Genomic DNA, 10,717 nt, shown 5'->3' with positions numbered 1-10,717 from the left:
CATGAAGAAGGCACGAAAGACCTCTTCCCCTTAGGAGGCTGAAAAGATTCTTACTGGCCTCAAATCCACAAAGGTTTGTACGGCCCAGTACATCACTGGGGCCGAGCTCCTTGCAATCCAGTACCTCTATACTCAGGCGGTGTCAGAGAAAGGCCCTAAAACAAGTCATAGACTGTTTTCTGCTACCGCACAGTTTGCCGCACCGATGCACCAAGTCTGGAAACTAACAGGACCTTTGAACAGCTTCTACCCCCCAAGCCATAAGACTGCTAAATAGTTAACCAAATAGCTACCTGGACTATCTGCATTGACCTTTTTTGCACAAACTATGTTGACTCATCACGCTGCTGTTATTGTTTATTATCTATCCTGTTGTCTAGACACTTTAAATTTCTACATATATGTACATATTTCAATTTCAATTACCTCAGACTGCAAATCAACTCAGTACTGGTACTCCCTAGGTATATAGCTGTTATCATGACTATTGTGTATTTATTCCTGTTATTATTTTTCTATTACAAAAAAATAATGTATCTCTGCATTGCTGGGAAGGGGCCCATAAGTAAGCATTACACTAATTAGTCTACACTTGTTGTTTACGGCTAAAATGACAAATACAATTGTATTTTATTTTATTCACTTTCATGCTGGGATGACCCAGCAGTTGGGTCTTTTTAATGTGGTCCATAGGTTATTTTAGAGGTATGGCCTATTGGGGGCATGGCTTTCAGATAGTTCATTTTAGACAGCCCTTGAGAGTAAATGTCATTCCTGTTCACTACGTTATTTCACATTACAGGCTTTAATAGAAATGCACAAAGATATATATATTTTTGATTATACCAAAGTGGGGAACTCATTAAGTTGGGCTACAAAGTGTCAGTGCTCTACTTAACTTTCAGTCTTCTAAAGAAAACCACCCAACTAAGTGACCCAACTGGCTGGATCCAAAATAACTTAATGTGTTGTTCTCACTATTTACCTAGTGCTGGATTCCATTCCAGCATTTTTGGAGTGCATGGTGGGGCAATTAGAGCTTCTTCTCCAACCTTAACCTTAAGAGACGCATACACAGGACTTTTGCAGGCTGTGCATTTCCTGATCCCTTGCGTAGCCTTCCTAAGGCTGTTTTCCATCCAGTTCTGGGCAACACAGCACGTGATAAGGGCTTCACTTAATATGGTCTCCTCCTATCCACTAGTTGTGTCAGAATGTTTTTATTTTATTTGGCAGTCAAGATCGAACCATTTAAGGGAGGAGAATGAAGGGTTGTCCCCTTCACCTGTGATGCATTCTGGAGAATATTTTATATAGTCTGTCTCCTACATAAATAAAAAGAGAGGTTACTTATGATCTTTGCAATCCTTTTTTATCCTTTACCTCAACCTTTCTTCCATAAATGTCATAGCTTCTGTTTTCCCATTTTTGGATGACAGATAACAGAGATATAGCATGCCCAAGGCTACAGAAACAGGGAGTTGCTGCTTCCAGAGTTTGTCTGGTCTGCCTCCACAGCACCATGTAACAACACTGTGATTTACAGTCTAGCCACTACACACTCTCTTCCTGCTTCCCCTCTCTGCTGTCTGCACTGAGGCTGGTGTAGGCAGTCGATAAGAAACCCACCAAAGTAGGACTAGCCTGATCTGTGTCTATTTAAGGCTCCAGTGTCTCCGCCACCTGGGGACTCGTATCTGACTTAAATCGGCCAAATGTTTAGGCAGTACAGAGGCCTGGAGGCTCAGCACTAGAGGAAGGAAGACAGTGATAAATACCCATTGTCAAACAACTGTCCTGCAAGCAGCTGACAATGCAACTTTGGCCTGAAATCCAAATGATAGAAAGAGGAAGTGTGTGTCAAGTGTATACAAGGGCTAGAACTTTTCAGGTTTTTTTCAGGAAGAACAGGGACAGAGCTCCGACAAGGGGCATGTCACCTAGCAATGGCTCCATGACTACTCTCAACACTCCATGGAGCTGTGAAACACAAAAGAGGCATTAAGATTAAAAGTACACTCGCTCGCAGTGATAAAACAGAATCACACACAAGACACAAGGTTAAGGTAGCTTTCAGTATCATGGAACTAACACTCTGCAGGCCCTTGACCCACCTAATAAGCTCTATCGGAACATTCCAGAGTGGAGGCCTGGACATTACAAAGATGGCCCCTTTACTGTCATTATTATCAGGCCAACATAACATAACTGCTCTATGTTATCCTCAACATGCAAACAAATACTCGAGCTAATTATATCTCTCAAAGACAAGTGTTGTGTTGCAGTAAAATCATCTCAAGCAAATTGGTGATACACAAAGCAACTCAAACAACAATGAAATTGCATCAATGATATACATTTTTTTTTTTATTTTTATCTTCCGTTTTAGCATGTCTCTTGTGATCCGGTTCACAGCAGCACTGATGGATGTGTTGACTTGACAACTCGTAAGAGTTTTGAACAACCCTTCCCCCGCTTTTGTTCCATGCTGGCTGAACACCTAGCTAGCCAGTAACTAGCTAACACCAGACACAGATGAAAGGGGGAAACATAAGTATCTTTGCCATAGATGGAATTTGTAAATATATGTTTTGCAAATTACATATTGTTTGAATTGCAATGCGAACATATCATACGAATTGAAAAATGGATGATGGACATCCACAAATTAATACATACCATACGAAATGGAACATAATCCATTTTACATTTAAGTCATTTAGCAGACGCTCTTATCCAGAGCAACTTACAGTAAGTAGTGAGTGCATACATTTTCATATTTTTCCGTACTGGTCCCCTGTGGGAATTGAGCCCACAACCCTGACGTTGCAAGCGCAACACTAATTGGAGTGTTTCGGATTTACTTTCACTATATTATGTCTACCCGAGTCCAGGTTGGGTCTATAATAGGACCCTCCTTACTGACAATATTACAGCTCTTTGTCTCTAAGGAGACAGATTGATTGCTTTTCCTGTCAGCTATGTTTCACTGCTGCTATGCAATGGCCAGTGACATAATTTATTAACACTTGTATTGTTCTACCCTCTATTCTCTCCCACACACAAGGTCACTGATCACATGGTATGTTGCTTGCAAGTCATTGCAATCAAAAACTAACTGAGCAAGTGGGCATCATAAAGCAACTTTAATATGCATTCACAACATTTATTTGGATTTACTATCCTCCACTCTTCTGAACAGGGTTTTAGTGACAAAAACGACAATCAAATCAACCATTAGAGTTTTATAGTCCATTTCGACTGCAAGTGAAGTGTATTTGTTAAAAAACTAAAACAAAAACGATTTTACATTCCTATGAAATAGAATGTATACATTACCTGTATGCTTTAATACCAGCTTTGCAGTAGTATCTTTTGACGTCCACATCAATTTCAGTATTTCCAAACGAAACTGAAAAAACACAATTATCAGCATCATCAAAAATCACTTGAATGTGTTCATGTACAGTAGGTGTTATTTAATAATAAATAATACAATCACATGACTACTACACACAGTACATTCTATGACAAGCCAAAGGCTAAAATCAGTCCAAAATAGAGATAGTCAGGTCACCTGATCTGAGGTCCATGATGATCTGACGCTTGTCCACATTCTCTGTGAAACCTTGACCCCGTTAATCCTCAAAGGCTAAAACACAAACACAAGACAAATTACATCACCACTAGGCCTCAGACCCCCCACTTGTGTTTTACCCAGCATGAACTTCGCCACTACTCTGTGACCCTTTCTGGAAACTATTTAGGAGACACCCATCCACCACAGGCACGTGAATAGATAGGGATCTAGGATGCTAAAGCCACTGCCCTTTTGCCCTCCAATAACAAAAGTTCAGCTGTGAGTTGAATAGTGTAAAACATCTCATAAACAGTAAGTATGAGGCAGGGTTAGGTAGAGACTCCTGCTGATAAGTCTTGATGCTCACCTTGTCCCCATGTCAATCTTGCATGAAACAGAAGGTGCTGAGGTGGGAGTTGGCTCCTTCACGGCCGGTTCGATAGTCTCGTGGAACAGCTTCTCTATGAACTGGCAAATATACGGCCACATCTGTCTCACAGTCTGCAGGGCCACAGGGAGGAGAACGGATCAGTGAGTTGGCACCGGCCCACATTCTGACCATCATCCAATAAGTAATCACAGAAAATGTAGGAAGCAGAGTGAAGGAGCTGAATTCACTGAATTAATTATTCAATATCAGGGCACATATTCAAAATGTGTCTCAGAGTAGGAGCGTTGATATAGGATCAGTTTTGCCTTTCCATCATAATGAAATAAGACAGGAGGGACCTGTTCCTAGATTAGCACTCATTCTCTGAGACTCTTTGTGAAAACAGGCCCAGCAATATTCTAAAAGTGATGCGAAGGCATTTCAATTAGCTCATCAGTTCCATAATTCACAATACTGGAGAAACTCAACTCATCTATGACATTTTAATCGTCACGTGTTTTATTTCGTTAATAATGTGTACACAATAAATATTTTAAACTTAGGTTTCAGGTCATTACCTTATGGAACGGCTTAAGGCTTAAAGTGGCAATCTGCAGTTGCTACATCTATTTTTGGACTTTTAAATTATAGATATATTATATAACCTTGAAGATTCCTTGAAGAATATAACTTATAAATGCCTCATGAGCTTAGCTCAACTGTCGTTCCCCATCAGAACCCAAAATATAAAAGTTTGCTTTATTCCATTGTTTGTAAACAATGTACGTGTAAACAAACACTGTATAGCCTCAAAACATGGTTAAAACTATTATTTGTATCTCATGGATGGTCAGTCCTTCTATCGATAGCTCTGTCTATGAATTTGAGATTGTTTACATTTCTCCAGACCTTTCCCTCAGCTGTTTACCAAAAACAGTGGCAAGGTGACCACCCTGTTTGACTGCAGATTGCCCTTTTAAGAGACTATTAAATCTGATTGACTTCCTGATTTATGCATAGAGTACACTGCAAAAATAGAGCAGCTGTGTGGTTCAACATACGGCAGGGTACAGTACATCCCAATATATCTATATTTACAGCGCTGCAGTGAGGGAGGGGCTACAGTACAGATACTGTTCCAGCGGTATCTACACCGCAAAACCCAGCAGGAAAAAGTAGGTCTTCATCAAAATAGAAGTGGAACATCTGACAGTTCGTTTTTTTGGTGTTATTTTACCTTGTTCAGCCACTCTACTCTTTCTACATCCGGGAAGTTGACCTAAAAGGAAGAAAATAAGATACATGCTCAAACACTGTTTTATTTGCTCATTTTCAAGTACCACTACTCATACTGATTCCATCTTAACAACCACATTGTTGCATTGTTATTTTAACTTAAATAGCTGGTGGATATTCTGCCTTGGTTCAGCAGCAGTCTGGCTGCAGCCTGGGTTGCGTCCCAAATGGCAACCTATTCATATAGTGCACCAATTTTGACCAGGGCCCATAGGGCTCTTGTCACAAGTAGTGTACTATGTAGGGAATAGGGTGCCATTTGGGACACAGCTCTGCAGTCTGCCTGAACCCCTCCTGGCTATTATAAAGACATAACAGTACTGTAGCTGGAGCTATCCACTGAATACTGCACACAGTATGTGCTGTGCATCAGGGGGAGAGCCCTGAGCATACATACTGCCCACACAGCCCACATCTGTACCTACACGTGCACGCACGCACACACATACACACACACACACCACATACACCAGCTTTCAAGACCTACAATCATTATAGTCTAAAAGCAAAACGTTTCTATAGAGGCTGCCACACAGCCCGGAGCCTTTCAGAACAACACAGAGGAAGTGTGCTGTCATGTGTTATCCCTTTGGGAGAGGTGGCACTAGAGGTGTAGCCGTGGCAACAACATTGCATGCGACAGCTACAGGGGGCAGTAATGCCAATGCTAATGCTGGTGAGAAAAGCGCTGATCCAGCATTAGTGTGACAGCATAGAGGAGCGTAGGCTCAGAAAGTGAGAGGAATGGGAAGTAGGGAGATAAACTACGGCTGGGTTTGACAGATTCAGGCCTAGTTTTTTTACCAGCCACAAGTGCCGCTGTTATGCAATCAGGAGAACTCAAATTGACAGGCTTTCCATTAACCTGACACATACTGTAAAGCAACCAATTCACAAAATAGCAGGCAGGGGATAGAGCCTTGCAGATACATCATTTACTCAGATAATAAATTATGAGTGATATCAAATTACTGTGTAAGTGTCAAGAGGCTAGATGTGCATCATGCCTCACAACAGAAATTGAGATGTAATTTAAAATCCAGTACTGTCCATTTAAGTGAATTGAATAAAGATGCTGTTATACAACTATGGAAATGTATTGGAAGCATTATGGAAGCAACTTGCATGTACTGAATAACATTACACACCTGCATGTATACAACTCCATTAGAGTGGATATCAATGTATCCTACCCCTTTAAGTGTCTCAGGGAAAGTATTTACTTGTTTTCCCGGACAGTAGCTACCTTGAGATGGTTGGTGCTTGTGTCTCATAGGAGACTGAATAAACAGCAGGATCTTACTATAGTGTAGGCAGTATTAAGCAGCGGTCTATGACTCACAGCAGATTTATTTCCCAAACAAACAGGAGCAGTCAGGAGCACTCACTATTTATGTATGAGAGAACAGCATATTTATTCCTGTTCTGTTCTGCTGCTTATCTCTAGGAGAAATCTCTAGGAAAACATTTTTAGATCAGGTGTTACACTGCTGTGTTACATGATCTATTCTTTCCTTTCCACTCACTCAAAGGTACAGTATATACACTGAAACTAAGGGGCACTGGATGCAGGTAAACACAGATGCAAATGTGGAGATTGTGGACTGTGGAGTTCAATTCCAATCAAAAGAGCAGGATTAGAACACATTCTACTATCTTGACAAGGAGGTGGGCAACTATTACTGTACCTTCATGTCTATGAGATCATCCTATTGACCCTGGTCATTATATAGGGAATAGGTGTATTTCAGTGAGGTGGAAGAACAACTATGTCTGAGTGAATGTGTCTCCCAGAGGACAGGAAGCTTTTGTATAGCTCCTTGTTTCAGATACCTCCTTCTCCTCCTCCTCCTCCTGCTCCTCCTCCTCTTCAGAAACACAACCCAAGTGTCACGTTTAATTTTTTATTTAACCTTTCTTTTGACAGGGAAGTCACGCTGAGACCAAGGTCTCTTTTACAGATGAGCCCTGTAAATAAAAATATATACATTTCTATACAATAAAAAGCACTTAATATACACGTTAATCACAAAAACGAATCCACACAATCATACACACAAAACAATCATACACAAGTTTCAGCATCTCAGTCTGAGTGACCAGCTGGGACTGTCCAGACTGAGGCAGCTGAGCACCAGCGGTCAGTCTCTCCTTCAGTGCCTGAGGCGTGCCTATGGCAGCCTGCCAACAACAGGGCACAACACAGTGCAGCCAGTCCAGCTCAGCACTGCTAGGCACAGTTTAGCACAGCACAGCACAGTAGTGACTAGTGAACTCTGATGAGAAAACTGTAATATACTGACTCACTGAATCGATGCTGCTGGCAGCTCCTTGTGTGGAGCAGCTCTGAGGCAGACATTTAATTTACTTCTAAATTAAATCATATTTCGAGAGACCTTCCGAGCTAGTTCATCACACTACCTCCAGCAGGCTTCTATACACATTAAAAGGTGCTGAAGTACCCACAAGGACTATTTTTACAGAGCCCTTTGGAAAATTGTGACTTGGAAAACGAAGCCACAAGGCATGACACAGTGTGACAATGCCAAACATTTAGGATAAAAATAGGGTGAAAATTGGTCGTGTAACCCCATGTTTTTCCTCTTAACCAAATTAGTAGTCACCTTGGCAGCTGAAAGGGCAGAAGAGACAGACAAAAACTAAAGACTGTCCTAGTTAGACACTTGCTGTGCAACAGATCTCAAGAAGCATATCAATTATAAATCATATTCTCTTGTCATCAAGTATATGCCTAGGTAGTATATGCCTAGTCTTCAACTTGATGGCAATTTGGTGACAAGGACCACTCAGATGGCATTATTGTAGGGTTTATCCTATGGCCCTAAATCTGCTAGACTGAGTTCCAGTCTGTTTATGCCATCCAGTCTGTTTATGCCATCAGAGTGGTCCTTGATCACTCATTGTCATGCCAATGACAGCATAAACAGATCTGGAACCAGGCTAACAATATGCGAGGTTAGATTGGGTGCATCTTTCAGGCATAATAATGCATGCAAAGTGTTGTTAGTTACCACAACAGTGGCAGGGCAATGTATCTTAAAATAACAGGGTTCCTCTGGGGCTCGGACATGTGTCCCTTCCACCCTGGTGTCCGTTTACCATTGTGCCATGCTGTATTTAGAGGGGGCTTAATCTAATGTCACTGCTGGGGACAGCTGCTTGATCAGAGCTTTACAGGTCAACACTGTTCTGTCTTCTGATCAGGTGATGGTTTTTCTAAGAAACTAAAAAATGATGAGTCACGTGCTGTAGCATACCATATAGGCTTATTTGGGTAATAGAAAAACACTTAATTATATGACTACTACATTTGATTATATCAAATGTAGTAGTCATATAATAATCCACAGAGTGACTAATTTAATAGTGGGATTGTGAGAATATTGAATGCACAATTACAGTATCCCAAAGGCGCCTTTATAAAGGCATCTTCATCTTACCCATGATGGCAAATCAGAAGTTGTCAGACTTTGTTGGACAGTTCTCTCCTCTTGTTCAAAGAAGGCCAAGGCTCTGTACATTCGGGTGTTCTTGCTTCCTGTGTTTCTCCTCCACCAGAAGAATATCACAAGCCCTATTAGAAGCCAACTAAAACTGAATTCAAAATATCCCAAAACATATATGGGGAAAATGGAGCACGAATGTCTTTGTAAAAATGAATCCATGCGTCTGGGTTAGGTCACCGCAGACGACCCAGACGTGCCATTGCCGATGTCTGCGTGTGGAACTACGTTGGTATTGGGGTCGGTGTGAACATGGCTCGGTGCGTTTTGTCCATTCTCCTTTGATCCAGCAGAGTTCCCATTATGTGCATGGGCACCTCGTACAGCCGTCATTCTGTCTCTTGACATTCCTTCCTTTGCGCACACAGTTTCGATGGATTTTAGAGTAAAGACCTAAACCGAGGATTCTTCTATTCTTTATTAAACTATCACCAATGTTCAACCTCCTGCGCAGCGCGCAAAGACCCCCTATCAACCCCAGATTACGTTCACGTTAGTTCACCCGCATCCAAGCCCATTTTGCCCTGCTTGCTTCCCCTAATACCGCTGTTGAGTTCGGGTAGTTCATTTGCCATCAACTACTGCAGTCTCACTCTTCGAACACACGTGCTCCTCTCCCAGCGCACGTTCGCGTTCTGTACTTCTTCGCAGGTTAGCGTTTTTCGTCATGAATATTGTTCTGGTGGCAGCTCTGCACAGTGGTCACTTGCTGGCACAGCCACAAAGTCAGAAAATCTGATATTAAACCAGTGGAGGCTGCTGAGGAGAGGACGGCTCATAATAATGGCTACAACGGAGTAAATGGAATGGCATCAAACACATGGTTGTGTTTGATGTATTTGATACCATTTCGCTCCAGCCATTACCATGAGCCCGTCCTCCCCAATTAAGGTGCCACCAACCTCCTGTGTGTTAAACCTAACCCTAACCTTTAACCTAACCTTAACCACACTGCTAACCATAATGCCTAACCCTAACCTTAAATTAAGACCAAAAAGCTAATTTTTGTTTTCATAAATTTTTACAATATAGCCAATTTTGACTTTGCAGCTGGCCTAGGGGAAATCATTCAGTTCTGCCTCCAGGACAAGACTCCTGACAATAAACGTCAACTGCTACTCGTCAACTGCTACTCCTTCAGGGAACCGTAGGTCAAGGAAGCTCCATGCGATAGAGTCACAAAATCGCCAGCCTGTGACCGGCAACTTCAGAGACATGCTCATGTATGGACCACTATTTAATAATAATAATCATACTTATTATTATTATTTTAGCTAATTAGCTAATTATTATTATTATTATTGACAACAGTAATCATCTTCATCCATCATCATCTTCGTCACTTTTAATTTAGCCCTTTGGTAAATGGCTTTTCAAAACATTATGCACAAATGACCAAAACACTCTCATTCAAAGGTTGACTGAAATAGGCCTAGATCAGGCTTCTTGCAAGTGGTTTGAGAATTATCTGTCAGATAGGACTCAACGATGATTTCTGATGGGGTCAAGTTTCCTGGATATTACAAAAGGTGTACGGCAAGGGTCGGAAGTATGGGACCTGTTCTCTTTACTATTTATATAAATAATATTGGTCTATCTGTTAAAACGTGTAATATTCATCTGTATGCTGACAACATTGTTATGTATGCCATTGACCCAACTGTTGACCCGACTATGTTAGAGCTGCAATGTGACTTTGTTGCCTTACAGAAAGCCCTGGTTGGTTTCAAACGTGTACTTGAAGTGGGCAAGAATAAAAATATGTTGTTCTCTAATTCTCGAAAAAAATATCAGATGAACTACATATTTATTCATTGGATGGTTCTCCCATCGATCGGGTTCCCGCCTATAAATATCTGGGCATTTGGATTGACAAAGACTTCATGTTTTAAAAAACATGGATAAGCTAGTTAAAAGCTAAGATTTAAAATGGGCTTATTTTTAATA

General features: G+C 41.2%; 1 long non-coding RNA gene across 1 annotated transcript; it reads right to left on the bottom strand.

Moving 5' to 3' along the window:
* Nucleotides 1–4,002: 4,002 nt before the first annotated feature.
* LOC123490771 lies at nt 4,003–8,844 on the bottom strand. Its single transcript, XR_006661041.1, has 3 exons — nt 8,708–8,844; nt 5,188–5,229; nt 4,003–4,081 (listed from the first exon to the last, which is right to left on the bottom strand). It is a non-coding gene; the product is annotated as an uncharacterized LOC123490771 (long non-coding RNA).
* Nucleotides 8,845–10,717: the final 1,873 nt, after the last annotated feature.

This window comes from Coregonus clupeaformis, unplaced genomic scaffold, assembly GCF_020615455.1.
Source record: "Coregonus clupeaformis isolate EN_2021a unplaced genomic scaffold, ASM2061545v1 scaf4734, whole genome shotgun sequence".
NCBI lineage: Eukaryota > Metazoa > Chordata > Actinopteri > Salmoniformes > Salmonidae > Coregonus > Coregonus clupeaformis.
Note: the sequence above shows the minus strand (reverse complement) of the source record. Positions and strands in the feature narration are given on the sequence as shown.